We start from the raw sequence: 18,190 nt of genomic DNA, 5'->3' as shown, positions 1-18,190 counted from the left end.
TAAGGTTTGGTAAACGTATTATTTGCTATTTTATAAACATATAGCTTGATGACTAAATCAGTGCAAAAATGGCAAAGGTGCAAACTGTGTCATTTTTTTTCTTCACCCCACCTAAAAAAAAGTTTGCCAAATGCCTCCTTGTGAAACTAAACATCAGAACAAATTTACATGATGCATCCTCTGAATATTCTGCATTTCACTGTTCTGCTTCTGTGAAGTCAGGCATGTTTGGCATCCCTCTGGGCAGTGGTGAAACTAAAATCTTGAAGCTCTATGACGTTGTGCAGTTTTGTGGCAGGTGAAGATGGCGAGACATTATGCCAGTAAACCTCACCGAGTTCCTTTCAACTGGTGTTGCAATGTTGTTCTAAATGATCACCTACCTCCTGTCAGACTGTAATCCTTTAACAGCCTAGGTATTCAAACTCTCCGTGATCCAGTGGAGTCGCACATGTAGCTGGAACTGTGGAGGATTAGTTTATTTTTGTCTGTCCTGAAGGCACTGATTCACTGCTGAGTAATGCTTCCGTGGGCATTGGTTATGCTCTGGTACCTTGTATAAGTCATTATTATCTATGCTTGAGTCCAGATGGCGAGTGCTGGACGATTATTTGACCTCAAGGAGTATGACATATGAGCTCAATCATAGACTCACCCAACATCCACACAAACGCACTATCAGGAGAGGTTACTGGCTATCTGGCTGATTTTCCTTCCCTGACTCAAGGATGCTGCAACCAACTGTTATATCCCCATTGCCACCTTGGCTGACGGTACTTCACTCAGACTGAACTTGGCGACTAGCTGGTCTGTATGGCTCAGTTACTCTTACAGCTGAGCCATCGGGGGAGCCTCAAAATTGTCAACATTTAAAATAGCAATGATAAAATCTGCAGTGAGCTGAGTTTTGCCACCTTGGGGTGAATTTTCACTCTAATTGCAGGCCTGAAAATGAGGGGGTAGCAGATCAGCTGCCCATGTTGCACACCGCCCACTTCTTGTTTCCGCCACCACCCACAAATGAAAGCTCCCCACCACATCTCTGTTCTACACCGCTTCATTTCATCCCAAAGAGATTAGAAAACCCACTGCAACTCGGTGTTTGTCACGTGGGCCGATTTTAATTCTGCCCGACCGGGTGAGCGGGCAGTTAAAATGGCCAGTGACTACCCCGCTCCGAGCACTCTGCCGTCCCGCGGGTTGCAATTTTAACTTGCTCTGTTGAGCAGGCGAGCGAGACACCTGCCGAAAATACTGTGGGTTGCTTCTTCAAAGATGCTCATAATGTCATCGGGATTCGAGTGCAATTTTAACCCGTGGTCAATGTGGGAAAGCTGCCGTGCCTTCCCCACCAGGCCAGCCCGGCGTCAGGCAGCTCCAGCACCGAAGAGACTCCGAACGATGTAATTTAAAGAATATATTCTCTTTCCTCGTGAGTCAGGAGGGGCAGGACTGCTCCTCGGGGCTCCACAGGGAAACCTTGGGACTCCACTGTCCTGGGCTTCCCAATCCCCTTTGACACTTAACTGGCTGCCGTCGGCGGCCTCCTGCTGCCCAAAATCAGGCTCCCGCTCGCCAGCCCGCTAGAGCTTCCCGCTGGGCTTGGGCGTGAGACTGAGCAGATGAGGTCGGGGAGTTAAAACCTCCTGGGCCTCATACGGCAAAGTGCCAACTGCACGGCTTCTAATGGTAGTTAAAATCCGTGTCTACAGTATTGAACAGGCTCGGAATCCTGATTTTTTTTTTGGAAATTCGTAGCCAATCGTTCCAATTCTTTGTCAAATCACAAACGCCAGAGGTCACCTTGCACACGCCAAGGATCACTCTGCGCCAATGCTCTTAGCCAAAAGGCCTAGAGCCACTGCACCGTTCCTGGAAGTACTGCAATACCAGGTTCGTGCCATGGAGGTGGATGGATCAGGTCCCCCACACACCTCCGTGGAGGTGGATGGGTCAAACCACCCCACCCGCTCGGAATCCTGATGCTAACTTTGTTGACAATTAATTGTCTCCATTTAAAACTGGTTCTTTCAACAAAAAAAAGGCTAAGTTCACGGAAAACCACCTTCTAGTTTGTAGTAGCATTTTATGCAAAACACGAACAGTCTTGAAGCACAGAATAATTTTAAGGAATGCAAACGTAAAGAAAAACCTTGCATTAATATAGTGCCTAATGAGGCCCCTCAGAAACATCTCAAAGTCCTTTACGTGCAGTGATTTACTTTGAAATGCAGTGACAGCTGTTATGTAGAGAATCATGTTGAAAAGAATCTAATGGCCTACTTTGCGGTACTTCTGTAAAACAGAGCCTGTTGGTTTGATATATTTCACGCTTGCAAAGCAGACCAGGCAATCTAAAAGTTGTTCATTTTCAGTTGACTTTGAAAAGCAATATTTCACAAAATGAGACGATTATATATGTGAATGATGATCTGGTGTTGCTGTGGGTTACTACTTTGCTCTCTGATGCACATTCACATTCAATTAAACTGAGTTGCTTTTCTCTGCCAGCCGTAAAGGTTCTACCTTAAACCTGTTTGAAAAGTATCAAATCAGTTATTTATGGTTATGGCCTACCGCACAAAACTGCCCACAATCTGACTCAAGTTGTCAGTCTTACTCAGAGACAGGAAATACAAGCATTGGAAGTGGCACACTAGCACAGCATGGAATGTTTTTGTGCGGTTCGGTTTGAAATATGGTTAAGACTGAATGGAGGGAGCTTTTTTCTGCATTTGGCTGTGCCATACCTAAAATAATGATGCTTAATGCTGCCACTGGGTGCCTAGAGAGGATAAATCAACCATTCTCGAGCACTAAAATCCCTTTGTTTGACAATCAGATTAAAAAAGTTAAATTCCAATCATAGTATGCTATTTAGCAGTTAAAATGTTTCAATTTAACCCTCTGCTAACTTGCTAACTTTGCTCATTATTGCATTTCTTCTTGGGCACCCTGCACTTCAGACGTCCTTTCACCACTCCTTTCTCCCCAACCCACTACCCCCTAACTGGGCAGAAGCTTCCATTGGTATTCATGCTTTTATTTTGACCCCATCTAACCTCTCAATTTTTAAGTTAGGAAAACGAAGCAAAGGGTGAAAGCCCTTTTCACAAGGAAACCAACAAGAGTTGGAGAAATGAGGTAAATCATGAAGCATTGATTCAGAGAAGCCAAGTTTAGAGTTTAAAAGATCCATGGACACGTGCAGTTCGGAAGCCCTGGGAATCCAACCCCAGTACTTGCCTTCCAGCAGTTCACAGTTTCTATTGTCAGTTATATTTCTTCTCTTGCTCCTTTAAAACTGTTTGAATTTGCTGACTTATTTTCAGCACCGCTCCCTCCGATCTGGACCTTAGTATATCACAGCACAGAAATTGGCATTTGGGCCATCAAGTCTATACCAGTGTTTTCTTCCACATGACCCACCTAGTCTAAACCACACTGCTGTTTGCTTCCCATTCCTGTTAATGTTACTCATTTTTCAAATAACTATCTAATTCCTTTCTTTAAAAACGAAATTAACTCCGAAATAAATCGTAAATTTAAGAAATGCAACTAGAAATTGAGTAATGCACATGCAGCCCTTGAGTACATTAACTGCTCCTATGAAACCTGCAAAGACTAAAGAAGGTATAACTTGTTACATTTAGAAAGGAAGGAATTAAACCAAAAGCGCTCAAGCAGGTATAGAGTGTAAATCCTTAGTTTATCAGAGGAGTTATCCAAGGAGGAAGGGAAAGTGCCTGGAGACAAATTTAAGTAAAGTGGCAGCGTTAACTATCGATAACCATGATCCAAGCCTGAAACATAAGTTCAGTTGCTCATTACGGACGAATTTGAAAATTTGTGCTGTGAGTATTTGGGGTACCTTTAGAGCTGTGAATGCAAAAGAACCCCGGAAATGGCTGCTAAATAAAATTTGTAGCTCAAATGTCAGGTAGAACATTGTAGTCCGTTCCAGAGCAGACTCGCTAAATCACAATCCTAGGCAAGAAGTTAGCCAGAATAAAGCACAACACAACACACTAACTGAAAACACAACACACTGACTGAAAACTGCATCCCTTACTAGTGCCAAGTAGAGTGTGTTATTACAAGAAACCGACAAAATCACTTTGAGGATAATTTTTTTTCTCAGTGACCACACTCCAAAAGTACTTCATTGTCTGTAAAGCATTTTGAGATGTCTGCTGTATAAATGCAAGTCTTTCTTTTCTTTCTATTTTCTTTCTATTTCCACTTTTAAATCTGTTTTACTTGCTTTGATTAAAAGTTAAATAGTAAGATGTAATGTTAAGACCACCAAGGAACTTGAACTTTAACAGACCAAAGTGAGGTACTCATCACTATCGGGTTTCCTTTTGATGTTGGTATCAGTGTATTTAAATGATTTGTTAAACTTTATGTTAGGGATGGGTAGGCCAGGTATCTGGGTCTTAGAACTGCCTTATAATGCTGAGCAAGTGCAGCATAGTTACTGGAGGAGATCAAGGATCCAGGTCAGCGAACAGTACTCTTTAAAAACTATTTGAATCTCATTGTTTTAATTCAGTTTGTATTTAGTTACAGTGTTTAATGTGGCTTTGCTTTTAACAAAGTTATGCTGTTCATTTGGATTTTAGTGTCTGGGTTTCTCTTTGTTTATACATGGCTCATGCAGCTTGATGATATCCTGCTAAGTGGCCCATTAGAGACAAAACGTTTAGACACCCCAGTGGTAGATTGTGGGAGGACAGGCGGGCTGAGGGAGTAAGGAGTTCCACAGTTTTGAAGTTATGGGAAAGAATGAGTTCGAGAAGCTGACTACCATCCACTCTATATAAGCTTGTGCAACTCTGCTGCTGCATCATAATCCAGGCACAACAGAGGTGCATTTACATCATCTCCTGTGTTTTGATTTGTGGTTGTCTTCGTCTTCATCGCTGCTAAATAAAATAGAGTGTCAGCTTTCAGTCTATTCAAGAAATAGAAATTTTTTTTTTTGAAAGTTGTACTTTTTTAGGGAGGTAAAATGACAACATTCTTTGGATTCCCACGTTCTACCCTACATAAACTAGCGGTGATCCAAAATTCAGCTGCCCGTGGCCTAACTTACACCAAATCCCGCTCACCCATCACCTCTGTGCTCGCTGACCTACATTGACTTCCGGTTAAGCAACACCTCAATCTCAAAAGTCTCATCCTTAATTTCAAATCCCTCCATGGCCTCGCCCCTCTCTATCTCTGTAATCTCCCCCAGCCCCACAACCCCCCCTATCCCCCCCAAGATGTCTTCGTTCCTCTAATTTTGCCCTCTTGAACATCCCTGATTATAATCGCTCAACCATTGGTGGCCGTGCCTTTTGTTGCCTAGACCCAAGCTCTGGAACTCCCTCCCTAAATCTCTCTGCCTCTCTGACCTCTCTTTCCTCCTTCAAGACACTTCTTAAAACCTACCTCTTTGAGAAAGCTTTTGGACACATGCTAATTTCTACTTGTGCAGCTCGGTGTCAAAGTTTTTATCTCATAATATTCCTGTGAAGCACCTTGTGATGTTTCACTATATTAAAGGTGCTATATAAATACAAGTTGTTGTTATTCACCTACATTTTAAATATTCTTTTAGTGTATGCAATTTCTACAATAGTGTCTTTGATATTAAATGTATAACTGCCCATTCCCAGATGGTAAATGCCAATGCCCTGTGTGGAGTTAAGCTGTACAGAACAGGAAGTTTTAGGTTCAAGTTGCAGTCATGTTGAGTTACCTCTCAGCAGCATGGATTCTATAATTGGCCATCGAGCCACTGGGCTTAGGTAAGGATGCACCACGAGAGATTCCTGCTGTGGATTACTTCAGGTGAGCAAGGATCTGGCTTGGCTGTGATGCCCCCTGCTGGTTGAACAACTTACCAACACTCAGTACCCTGGCTCACACATGAAGAATGGCCACTCAGGCAAGGTACCGACAACAACTTGCATTTATAAAGCGCCGTTAACATATTAGAAACTTCCCAGGTGTTTCACAGAGGTCTATGGAAAAAAGAAAAGATCAGGAGGCAGTCACCAAAATCTTAATGATAGGGATGGTTGTAAAGGAGGAGGAGGAGGAGGTGTAGAGGAGTATAGGGAGGGAATCCCAGAGTGTGAGGCTTAGGTGCCAGTGGTAGTTTGAAGGGAGGGGGGGATGAAGTCTACAAAAGCTGGGGCATGGGACTAAATTGGACAGCTCTTTCCAAGAGCCGGCACATGCACGATGGGGCGAATGGCCTTCTTCTCTGCTGTCTCAGATTTTATGATTCAATGATTCTATGAATAAGAGACTAGAATCAGAAGTTTGGAGAGGTCAAGGGGCATATTTGCAGAGCCCGATGTGGTTATAGAGATGGAGAGGGGCGATGGATTTATTCACAAGGATGTACATTTTAAATTGGAGACACTGGGGATCGGGGACCAATGGAGGTCAGCGAGGACAGGGGTGATGGCAATTGGGACTTGGTACATGATGAGGTACAGGCAGAATGGTTTTGGATGAGCTGAAGTCTATGGAGAGTGGAAGGTGAGAGGACGGCCTTGAGCACATTGGAGAGCACTGGGGTAATCTTGTCAAGAGGAGGAGAGCTCGAGGCAGCAATGGGAGATGTTACCAAGCTGGAAGTAAGTTTTATGGGGTTAGAAACTTAGTTGTAGCTCAAAAAGAATGCCAAGATTGCAAGCAGTCTGGTTCGGACTGAGATGGTGGCCAGCGGGGGGAATGGAATCTGTTGCGAAGGTATTAATTTTGGGGCCAAATTCTTCCCAGTATTAGCAGGAGGAAATGATCCAAGACTGAATATTGAGCTGGAAGTCTTCCAGTACAAAGAACATGGAGGGTTGAGAGAGGCAGCGGAGAGGTAGAGCTGGTTGTCAACAGAATACATGCTGAAGCTAATTTCACATCTGTGGATGATGTCACCAAAGTGTAGCATGTAAATAAGGAAAAGGAGGAGGGAAGAATAGAATCTTGGAGAATCCAGATGTGACAGTGTAGGGATGGGAAGAGATTCCATTGCCAAAGAAGCTCTGGCTACGACTGGATAGGAAAGAGTGGAACCAAGAGAGGGCACTCACATCAAATTGGACAGCACAGGAGAGTCCATGGCGTGGTTGTGGTTTCAAAGGTTGAGGAGGCTGAAGAGGGATAATGAATCATAGTCGTAGAGAATGTTATCATTGCATCAGAGTGAGATCATTAAAATAGCAGAGATGAAAATACCAAAGATGGGCAGTGCCTCTGGAACCATACCCAGTGTTAATCTGTGTAAGACGAGGAGGAGAATATAATTGGAGAGAGGAATTTGTTTGTTAAAAACAAAAGCTTATGCACTGACACATCTTGGACTTTCCTTCACCACTTGTGTTGCATTGTTAAATGCTTGATTAGAATTTGATCTTATTCTACATGGCCTTGCATTGGGTTTAGTGTGTCAGAAATCTTCAGGAAACATCACTGCAAATATTTAAGCACAATACGTGATTTTCAATTCTAATTTCCTTTAGCATTGTGGACCGGGTCTAGATTCATCCTACATACATCCTAGAACATTTAAGAATGAGAATGATTTCCTCTCATATTATAGCCATAATGAAAAGTAATGTTGTTTGCTCCCAAACACGATTCTTGAATGTTCCCAGGTCAGGTGCTGAGCTTGATGGGGTATACATTCTGCTATTGCTCTGTGGGTTACAGTTTTTAAGTAATAAAATCAGCTCTCAATTACTGAAATTTTATTTACTGCCAGATACATGCATTTCCTGCTCCTAAACTTCAAGGAATGTTACAATAAAGTTTTGTAACAAGCTTTATTGACTTTAATTTGTTTTGATATTAATAATTATGATGGGCTGTTTTGTAGAGTTAAGACAGCTGATTCAAACAATTGGATTTCTACTCCATTTCCATAACTTTATTTTCGGGGATATGATTAAGCTGTTGTTTGTCCTCCCATTAAAAAAGATGCATTTTTGGCCCCAGAAGTGAAGCAATTTATTACTAACAAGGCAGCTGAGAGTCCCAGCCTACATTCCCAAGGAGATTCGAGTTTATTTACTCTCATTGGTTAAGCTTTGCTGTCTTCGGATTTTGTGACAAATGGAGCATTGAACTGGGGAAAAGGGATGTCAAGAACAGGAAAGAGACCACCCATACTTCTACCACCTATGATTTAGATTGTACCCAGTAATTGGTGATTATATTAGCAGTCAAAACCCATATAACTACACGAGAAATATTTAAAATCAGATTTTGTTTGTTCCTGATTGCAGAATAAACCTAAAGTGACTTTTTTTTTTTAAACACCAACATTTTATTGATGCAAGTGAATCTGTTAAAGGTACAGCAGAAGTGGAATTGTGTGTAAAGGACTGTAGTTAAATGTTAGGTGTCTGAAAGATACCATGATGTATGGACTGGCGTGGCAAGCCAAAAGTGCTACTATATTGTTAAGTCTTTTTGCACCAACTCCAGTGTTTCAGTTTATTCAGAAACTGCTCTTGTGCTCTTCCACATGAACTCACCCATGTGAGATGATTGATGGAGTAGGTAGGTGAGGCGTATTACAATAACAACTGAAGAGGGTGTTATCATTTCCATGCACCAGGACATAGTCGACATATTTACTGAGGTTTATGAAAGCATGGGCCTTATGCTAAACATCCATAATCAAAGGTCCCCCACCAGCCTGTCCTCGCCGCACACTACTGCCCCCCAGGCATCAAGATCCATGGCGCAGCCCTGGACAATGTGAACCATTTTCCATACCTCGAGAGCCTCTTATCAACAAGAGCAGACATTGATGACGAGATTCAACACCGCCTCCAGTGTGCCAGTGCAGCCTTCGGCTGCCTGAGGAAAAGAGTGTTTGAAGACCAGGCCCTCAAAACTGCCACCAAGCTCATAGTCTACAGGGCTGTAGTAATACCCACCCTCCTGTATGGCTCAGAGACATGAACCATGTACAGTAGACACCTTAAGTCGCTGGAGAAATACCACCAACGATGTCTCCGCAAGATCCTACAAATCCCCTGGGAGGACAGATGCACCAACATTCGCGTCCTCGCCCAGGCCAACATCCCTAGCATTGAAGCACTGACCACACTTGATCAGCTCTGCTGGCAGGCCACATCGTTCACATGCCAGACATGACACTCCCAAAGCAAGCGCTCTACTCGGAGCTCTTTCATGGCAAACGGGCCAAAGGTGGGCAGAGGAAACATTACAGGGACACCCTGAATGCCTCCCTGAAAAAGTGCAACATCCCCACTGACACCTGGGAGGCCCTGGACAAAGACCGCCCTAAGTGGAGGAAGTGCATCTGGGAGGGTGCTGAGCACCTCGAATCTCATCGCCGAGAGCATGCAGAAATCAAGCGCAGGCAGCGGAAAGAGCGTGCGGCAAACCTGTCCCACCCTCCCCTTCCCTCAACGACTATCTGTCCCACTTGTGACAGAGACTAGTTCTCATATTGGACTTCCAGCCACCTAAGAACTCATGCTAAGAGTGGAAGCAAGTCTTCCTTGATTCTGAGGGACTGCCTATGATGATGATGATGCACCTTGGTGTAGGATACCCAGGTTTTCGAGCAACTTCAGGTTACAATGAATGTCTTGAAGAACAATTCAGGTATAGGACCAAAAAATGTCACTTTAGCCAGCTTACTCATTGTTTGGTCGGAATTGCACGCGCATTGGACTAGAGCAACAATTCCATTCTTTATTTCATAAGGCAACTGCCTCATTTCCAGCCTGCTTTTACTACTCTGGATATTGGTCTCTGGGGATCAGGATTAATAGAGTCCAACCTTCTCAATGCGTATCCTTTAAGGGCCATCGGAGGCGGGTGACTTTCATTCTGGCCTGCTGCTGGCTTTAATCGTTTTGTTGTATGGCAGGTACCAGCCTGTTTTGCATTGTTCATGGTTGGCTTGAAATACACTAAAGCTGGCTCGCTGCTACCATTTAAAACAAAAAGAAGTTTGAAGAACCGGCTGGGAAGTTTTTAGAAGCTGCATTTATATTGGGTCTTGGGTAAAAAGAAACGAGTCTCCCAATGGGCTTAGCAAGTCTGGCAAGTTTTTTTTTCTGAGATTGCTGGCAGCTGTACCAGACCCATGCATGGGGATTGGGCAGTACTAACACTCCATTAAACCCTATGTAAAAGTGCCTGCACTTTGCTCCATCCAGTGCTACCACAGCAGTGAAGGAAAAGCTGTGTGATACTTACTTCCGGAGATCTGTCACCTCGTGTCTAAGTGCACTTCAGGCAATTTTATACCTGGATTGCTCTGCACAATCTGTCATTATGCAGCCAAAAAACTTTGCATTATTTAACTATATAACTAGTCTTTAAGTCTGAAATTAAAAGAGAGCAATTTGTCTGCATCTGAGAACATGATTGAACACAGAGGTGCCATCCGATCCCCAGTAATGTGTTGGCTAAATAACTCAGCTGTTTGTAATGTGAATGCAGTTTTGGTTTTAGATTTTCATACCTAATACTACTTTTTGAACATTTCTTTAGCAATCATGTAAAAGGAAGTCTAACACTCATAAAGCTGAATGACCTCATGTGTATTTTTATACATTAGCTAATAGCAGAATCACAGCAAATGTTTCCATCTTGAATTTCAAATGTAGCTTGTTTGTATTAATCATGTTTTCAGTTTGGAATCATTTTATAGCAACATTGACACAGGCCAGTTTGTGTTCTCTTAGTCAGCCGTTCCATTGCACGTATTGCATGGGGCATTTTATCCCTCCCAGAGATCTTGCAGTGAAACAATTTATTTCCTCACATTGAATATTCCACAAGTGTCAGGAAAATTCTTCTGACATATTATTTCTTTTTGTACATTTTGTTGCATTTAGTTTCCGAATTTGTTTAACTAGTCGTCCCTGCGCCTCCCCCTCTGCCACTTCTCTCCTGAAGGTGCTGATTGCTGGTGAGATAGAGTTTCACAGGTGCAAGCAGCTCTCCGGCATCATGTCCAAGTGGCCAAGCTCCATGTCTGAGTCTAGACTGTGATTATTAACAGGTCGTTCGATTGTGGACAGTATTATAACTGAGCCCAACAATGTCCTCATTCGACAGTGCCTCCAGTTAAAGGCACCAGATGAGAAGTGGAAAGCCGAGCTGATTTCTCTCTCCTCACACCCCTCCACCCCTCACCACCCTCGAAGGGACTGAGGACCATTCTAGCAACTTTGCTACTTTTATTTTTAGAAGGAAATACGAAGTCATTATGATGCCGACATCGACAAGGTGAGGTTGGAGGTCAGTATGCAGTGGGCTGCAAATGGCTTTCATAAAAGATACACTGGGTACCATTTGATTTAAATCATGTCACTAGATCATCATCATCATCATCATCATAGGCAGTCCCTCGAACGAGGATGACTTGCTTCCACAAGAGTTCACAGATGTTTCAATGAAGGACCCAATATTCCAGTCCTGAATTCCAATTGAAAGGAAGATGCCTGTGCATGGATTTTTTTTTACGTGTGGTGACCATTGCACATCAGTCACCACACGGGCTTGACAGAGCTAGGTCTTTTTCCAGTGGCAAGGGTTAACCAGAACAACTGGAGACCTGCTCTGCTGCACAGACCTAGTGCGCACACGTATCACAGTGTGGGCTGGCCCATGCTGCCCCTGGGCACTCGCCTCTTCTAGGACACTGAGCACCACGGTGAAGATTTAAAGCTTAGATTATTTCATCTATCGGATTGCAAGTTTTAGGAGACATTTTTGACACACTTTCAAGTGCTATGAATTAAATTAAAAATATTACAATACCATTTATAGTCAATATTTTAATTTGAACTCTTAGACTTGTCAGCAGGTTCAGGGCAACTTTTCTCTTCCTGGGATGAAAGGTTTTGTTTCTTCTAAGCTCACACACTGTTGTGATGCAATGCATATTAATATAGTATTAAAGCTACTTTTTTATTAAAGATCAGAAGTATATAACTTTTTTTGAATTCATCCTTGGGATGTGGGCATCGCTGGCAAGGGCAGCATTTATTGGCCATTCCTACTTACTCTTGAGAAGGTGCCTTATTCTTGAACTGCTGCAGTCCATGTGGTGCTGTTTTAGGTAGGGAGTTCCAGGATTTTGATTCAGAAATGGTGATTATATGTCCAAATTGGGATAGTTCCCATGCACCTCCAGCTCTTGTCCTTCTAGGTGGTGGAGGTCAGGAGTTTGGGGGGTGTTGTTGAAGAAGCCTTGGCAAGTTGCCCCAGTGCAACGGGTGAGATAGTACACACTGCAGCCACTATGCACCGGTGGTGCATGGAGTAGAAATTAAGCTGGTGGATGGGGTTCCGATCAATTGGACTACTTTGTCGTGAATGGTGTCGAGCGTCTTGAGTATTGTTGCAGCTGCACTCATCCAGGCAAGTGGAGAATATTCCATCACATTCCTGGCGTGTTTTGTATATTACTGTAATATCAACCAAAAGCTAATGAACACCTAAAGCACAATTCTACAGACAATAACACATCAGCTATACATACTCTGTTGTCCCTTTTCCCCATTCTGTCTTTTTTTCAATTTTGGATCTTGTCCAAGTGGCCATGTTCCATGTCTAAGTTAATTTTTAACTTTGGTTTTAGTTTTTTTCCCCCTATTATAATAACTCCTTTTGCTTTTATTTTAAGTTTTTTCTTCGTCTGTTTACCTGCACCACCATTGATTGTTTAAGTGTGTAACTGTCTGAAAATCATCAACGGTTAACCTTTGAGCCAATGAAATACTGGACTGAAAGGACTGATGTAGTCAGGTCAACCATTGATGCCGATACTGTGTGAAAAACAAGATGTGCTCACCACTGCTGAGTAAAGTCCATGCTACCCAGAAAATTAAGGAGGAATTATCTCTGAATGCTTAGTAAACCTTGTTTTCCTTCAGAAGAAGTGGCAGAAAAGCTGGACTTCAATATACCGTCCATAAAAATTGCAATGATATATTTCAATATGATTTATGTTGATGTAAACAAGACTAAATGTGACATCCCTTTAATTCAAATAATCCCATTTGTAATAGCAAGGGTATGGGATTCCTGTCCGTGTAACGAGTTTAATTGTTTTTGTGTAATTTATTACAGAATATTTTGATTTCTTTTCACTAACATTTAAAGTGATTCCATTTCCCTGAGGTAAAATATTTTTAATGAACAAGAGATACAGTAGTGCTAAGAAAATTATTATATAGAGCTGTTAAAACAGTAGGTAAGGACACAGATTCATAATCATAAAAATATAGGTAGATATTGACGTGCGCAGAATGCTTTCATAATAAATGTGTTACATAAAATATGTTGTATTGAATCTTTCATTGGCTGTTTAACAGTTTGAAGTGGAGGAAGTTACAACATTACATGGTCTGGGCAAACATCAAAGGAAAGCAGAAGGAAGGCAAATTGATCTGTGCCATTTGCAAGGTTTCGGAACAGGTCATCTGCATAGGTAGCTCCTCGGAATCAAGGAAGACTTGCTTCCACTCCTGAAGTGAGTTCTTTGGTGGCTGAACAGTCCGATACGAGAACCACAGACTCTCTCATAGGTGGGACAGACATTTGCCGAGGGAAGGGTTGGGTGGGACTGGTTTGCTACACGCTCCTTCCGCTGCCTGCGCTTGACCTCTTTTAACATCCGTAAGACAAAGATCCTCCACCAGCCTGTCCTCGCCGCACAGCACTGCCTCCCAGTTATCAAGATTCACGGCGCGGCCCTCGACAGCATGGACCATTTCCCATGCCTCATCTGCCTAGCCCTGTGGACAGTAAACAACTTAACGATGCAGGAAAAATTAACTTCTAGACTATGAAAACAATCGGCTGCACTGATGTAAATAGTGGTTTGAAGACTCTGTAATCTGAGTTAAGTAAATTAATCTGTGAGTAGCATGGATTTTCCCCATTTGCACACACTGTGTTGGAAATGGTACATGTGGCTCCTGTGGGTGAGAGAGAGGATCCTTTGACTGTATGAAGAAGTTGCATTGATTGGCTTGGGGGGAGGGAATTGTACTGTCCAGCATCCAAATTGGCATCAGTAATACACCCTGCTTGGGCTGGGATGAATATGCCTATGCAAAACTTAATTACTTGCTTTTCAATTTTAAGTACATTGAAGTTTGGAATGCAGGGTGAATCCAGATTCTGTCTGTCACGATATATTGGGCTTTCGGTTTAAGAGCCTGCCCTGAAACTGTTAACAGTATTTCCTTAAAGGACTGACCCTGAGAATGTTTCCTGTCGCTGAACTTGAATGACTTCAATGAGGAGAGGCAGCCAGCATACGGGCAGAGGTTGTGAACTTTATGACTGGAGACATCCATTGATCTGTGAGCACGTTCCACTGGTCCCTATGGCCTCCGCAATGGTAACAATACATTCCAATCTGTCATTGTAAGTGGTCATAGCTTTACCATGGTTTCCAGACCATTTCACTTGCATTGCCTGCAAAACCAAGGAATGTGCAAAGTGTTTCAATAGAAATGTAGTTCCCTAGCCACCAGCAAGTTGATTCTGAGTCACCCACTGGTTACGCACTAAACCCAAGCATCAGGAGCGGGCAACACTAATCCCCTACTAAACCCACTACACGATCAGCTGTCATCTCGCTGCACCTTCAAATTTGCTGCAAACAAACTCAACCATATTGTAGTAATTGCATTGTATTTAGTTCAGATGGAGACAAAGGTTCTGGAAGCTGGCCAGCCACAGTACATTATATCTGTCCCCAGTGCACCGAGAGGGAGATATTTATTTGAATGTGCTTGTTTTAGACACTCCAGACTGAGCTGAAAACGAATGAATTAATCACACACACAGTGGGAGCTGTGGGTTAATTACATGCTCCATTATGGAATGCGAAGCTCTGTCATAAAGCATGAGGCTAATTGAAAATTCTTAGCTAACCAACTATCTTGTTTATGATGTTTTCACCATTTCGCAGGACAATTGAAACACCCAGAAAGTGCTGAAGGAGCATCTTAATTTTAATGCTCTTTGTAAAAAAACTACCATTTGAAATAGAAAATTCGTCTCTCTCCTTGTTTGATGTGGGAAATGATTATTTTATGGATAATTAGCCTGTGACTTCAGTGATAAATCAGTCGTTCTTTTTTTCTATTCCTTTTTAAGTTATTAATCTGTGCTTCTCTGTAGCAAAATTAATCTACTATCTCAGCCATCTCATTTGCCTCCTAAACTAGTGAATATATAATTTTTAGATTTTGTTTTTACTATTTCTATATATTTAAAAAAAAAATATTGGGACCACCTACAAAGGGTGATTACACGATGCGGCACTCCCAGCCGAATCACAGAATGCACTGCTGCCAATTCCTGAGGATCGCTCGCTGGGAGCACTGGATCACAGAATCACCCCCTATAATACAACAGCTAATTTGGGTTAATGTGTCACAGTAAGATCATTATACTTGGTGAAGAAGCAAACGTATGATTAATGAGCAGTAGTCATTCAGATCGGGCTTTTAGTAAAGTGACCACACATTCCCTTCAGTTTTGAACTGAACTTCACCCAATTATGGTGATTTGTAAAAATATAGACCAGTTTAACAGTACGGAGATGCAGTAGGATGGGAAAGTTGATAATATATCAATTCTGGCTGGTTGACTTGGAGGCCAAGTTGAACTCTTTAATATTTCACTACACATGTGCATCAAAGTTGTTCCAAGCATTCTTTGAGCAGCCATCATGACAGTCTGATATTCAGTGCTGGTGGCAGAAGCAATAAAACACCAGCCTAATGTTGACCTGAAAGTAGGTTTCTGCCAGTGGAAAAGGAATATAGCACAGCGGATTGATGTACTGAAGGCATGCTCGGCTCAAAGGTCAGTTCATGTGACGTGCTTGGTCTGCTTACTCCCTTGGCGGTTTATTGATGAATGCACCACCCAATAAAAGTCCATACAGTTCACAAAGATCCCTAAATGTGACGTCTGATGTCGGAGTCTTGGTAACAGTGGTATAATTGCTCTCAGCACCCTGGGACTAGGAATGGAAAAATCAGCAGAAATATCCCATTCCTGATTATGATTGTGACCCTTGAAGTAAACTGCACGTGTCCAGATGTTAGTTGAGAACAGGAGCAGCTGTGATAATGTCCCTCCCCTTCCACATTTGAATAACTCTCCAAAACTCATTGCCTGGAATCACATAAGAACATAAGAATTAGGAACAAGAGTAGGCCATCTAGCCCCTCGAGCCTGCTCCGCCATTCAACAAGATCATGGCTGATCTGGCCATGGACTCAGCTCCACTTACCCGCCCGCTCCCTTTTACCCTTAATTCCCTTATTGGTTAAAAATCTATCTATCTGTGATTTGAATACATTCAATGAGCTAGCCTCAACTGCTTCCTTGGGCAGAGAATTCCACAGATTCACAACCCTCTGGGAGAAGAAATTCCTTCTCAACTCGGTTTTAAATTGGCTCCCCTGTATTTTGAGGCTGTGCCCCCTAGTTCTAGTCTCCCCGACCAGTGGAAACAACCTCTCTGCCTCTATCTTATCTATCCCTTTCATTATTTTAAATGTTTCGATAAGATCACCCCTCATCCTTCTGAACTCCAACGAGTAAAGATCCAGTCTACTCAATCTATCAGCTCATCTCTGGAATCAGCCTAGTGAATCGTCTCTGTACCCCCTCCAAAGCTAGTATATTCTTCCTTAAGTAAGGTGACCAAAACTGCACGCAGTACTCCAGGTGCGGCCTCACCAATACCCTGTACAGTTGCAGCAGGACCTCCCTGCTTTTGTACTCCATCCCTCTTGCAATGAAGGCCAACATTCCATTCGCCTTCCTGATTACCTGCTGCACCTGCACACTAACTTTTTGGGATTCATGCACAAGGAGTTTCATGCACAAGGACCCCCAGGTCCCTCTGCACCGCAGCATGTTGTAATTTCTCCCCATTCAAATAATATTCCCTTTTACTGTTTTTTTTTCCAAGGTGGATGACCTCACACTTTCCGACATTGTATTCCATCTGCCAAACCTTAGCCCATTCGCTTAACCTATCTAAATCGCTTTGCAGCCTCTCTGTGTCCTCTACACTACATTCTGTCCCCTCTTCCAGGTCATCTATGTATATTGTAAACAGTTGTGGTCCCAGCACCGATCCCTGTGGCAGAGTGAAAATGTGAACACGTTACTGGCGGGTAGTGGACCCTGTGGAATTGAACCAAGGCATCAGTCAGTGTTCAAAAAAAAGTGGGCAGAAAACTGGAACCATATATGTTGGCATCAAATACTCCCATGTCAGTTAAAGCAGGATCGTAGGTTCAGCAGTCCTACTTCCCAGCAGGGAAGGGAGCATGGGTTAGAGCTAGGGCTTTAACACTGTCGAGCTGGCTTATCAATCTGTGCTCGCTTTGAATGCAGATCCCTGCTGAGAGCGTGGAGGATTGCTGAACTTATCCTATAGAGCTGGGAGAGTTACATTTATCGAGTTACATAGGGCCCAAAATTGCCAAGTGGTTGCTCCGTTTTCTTTTTGGAGCAACTTGATTTTTCTGGAATATCTTAAAAATCCCCATTCTGCACATTCAATTTGTGCCAGTGTAAGTGAGTTAGTTAGGATTTTTTTTAGTTTAGTTTCCTTTTGTTCAAGAGTTAAGAAATCAGCGCAGGTCGGTATTTAATAACTTGACTAAAGAATATGAATCGGATCAAACAGCTATACAGGACTGATAAACTTCGCAAAGTTAATTTACTATACAACAGAAGCATTCATGGAAGCTTAAACTACAAAATAAAAAAAGTAAAGAGACAAAACATAATTTTTTCAAAATATCCAAATAAAAAATAGAAGTACCTCCTGCTCGTAGGAAAGTATTTTCATCAACACGGTTAAGGAAAGTCTTGAGTAATCTCATTAAAATTGCTGGCTACACAGTTACCACCCCCTTTCAAAACTCTCCCCTCTTTCTCCCTCCTCCATCAAAAAACTCTCCCCTCTTTCCCCCCCCCCCATCAAAAAACTCTCCTCTCTTTCCTCCCCCCCCCCCCGATCAAAAGTCTCACGCACCAACCTGTTTCTTGTAGTCTCTGCACGGGAAGGCAGTGGGCTGGCCTGTGTGGCAGGCCACTTGGCCCAGGATAGGGGCGGGACGCGTTGGGTCCCACGCTGCAGTAT

General features: G+C 42.8%; 1 protein-coding gene and 1 long non-coding RNA gene across 3 annotated transcripts in view; one reads left to right on the top strand and one right to left on the bottom strand.

Annotated features, from left to right (window-relative positions):
* gas7b (growth arrest-specific 7b) overlaps window positions 1-18,190 on the top strand; it is a 437,192-nt gene that overhangs the window by 166,799 nt on the left and 252,203 nt on the right. The window lies entirely within an intron of this gene.
* Window positions 11,817-18,173, bottom strand: LOC139227093 (uncharacterized). Its single transcript, XR_011587377.1, has 2 exons — window positions 18,087-18,173; window positions 11,817-12,464 (listed from the first exon to the last, which is right to left on the bottom strand). It is a non-coding gene; the product is annotated as an uncharacterized lncRNA (long non-coding RNA).

Source organism: Pristiophorus japonicus, chromosome 16 (genome assembly GCF_044704955.1).
Source record: "Pristiophorus japonicus isolate sPriJap1 chromosome 16, sPriJap1.hap1, whole genome shotgun sequence".
NCBI lineage: Eukaryota > Metazoa > Chordata > Chondrichthyes > Pristiophoridae > Pristiophorus > Pristiophorus japonicus.
This window is presented reverse-complemented; position numbering and strand designations above follow the sequence as displayed.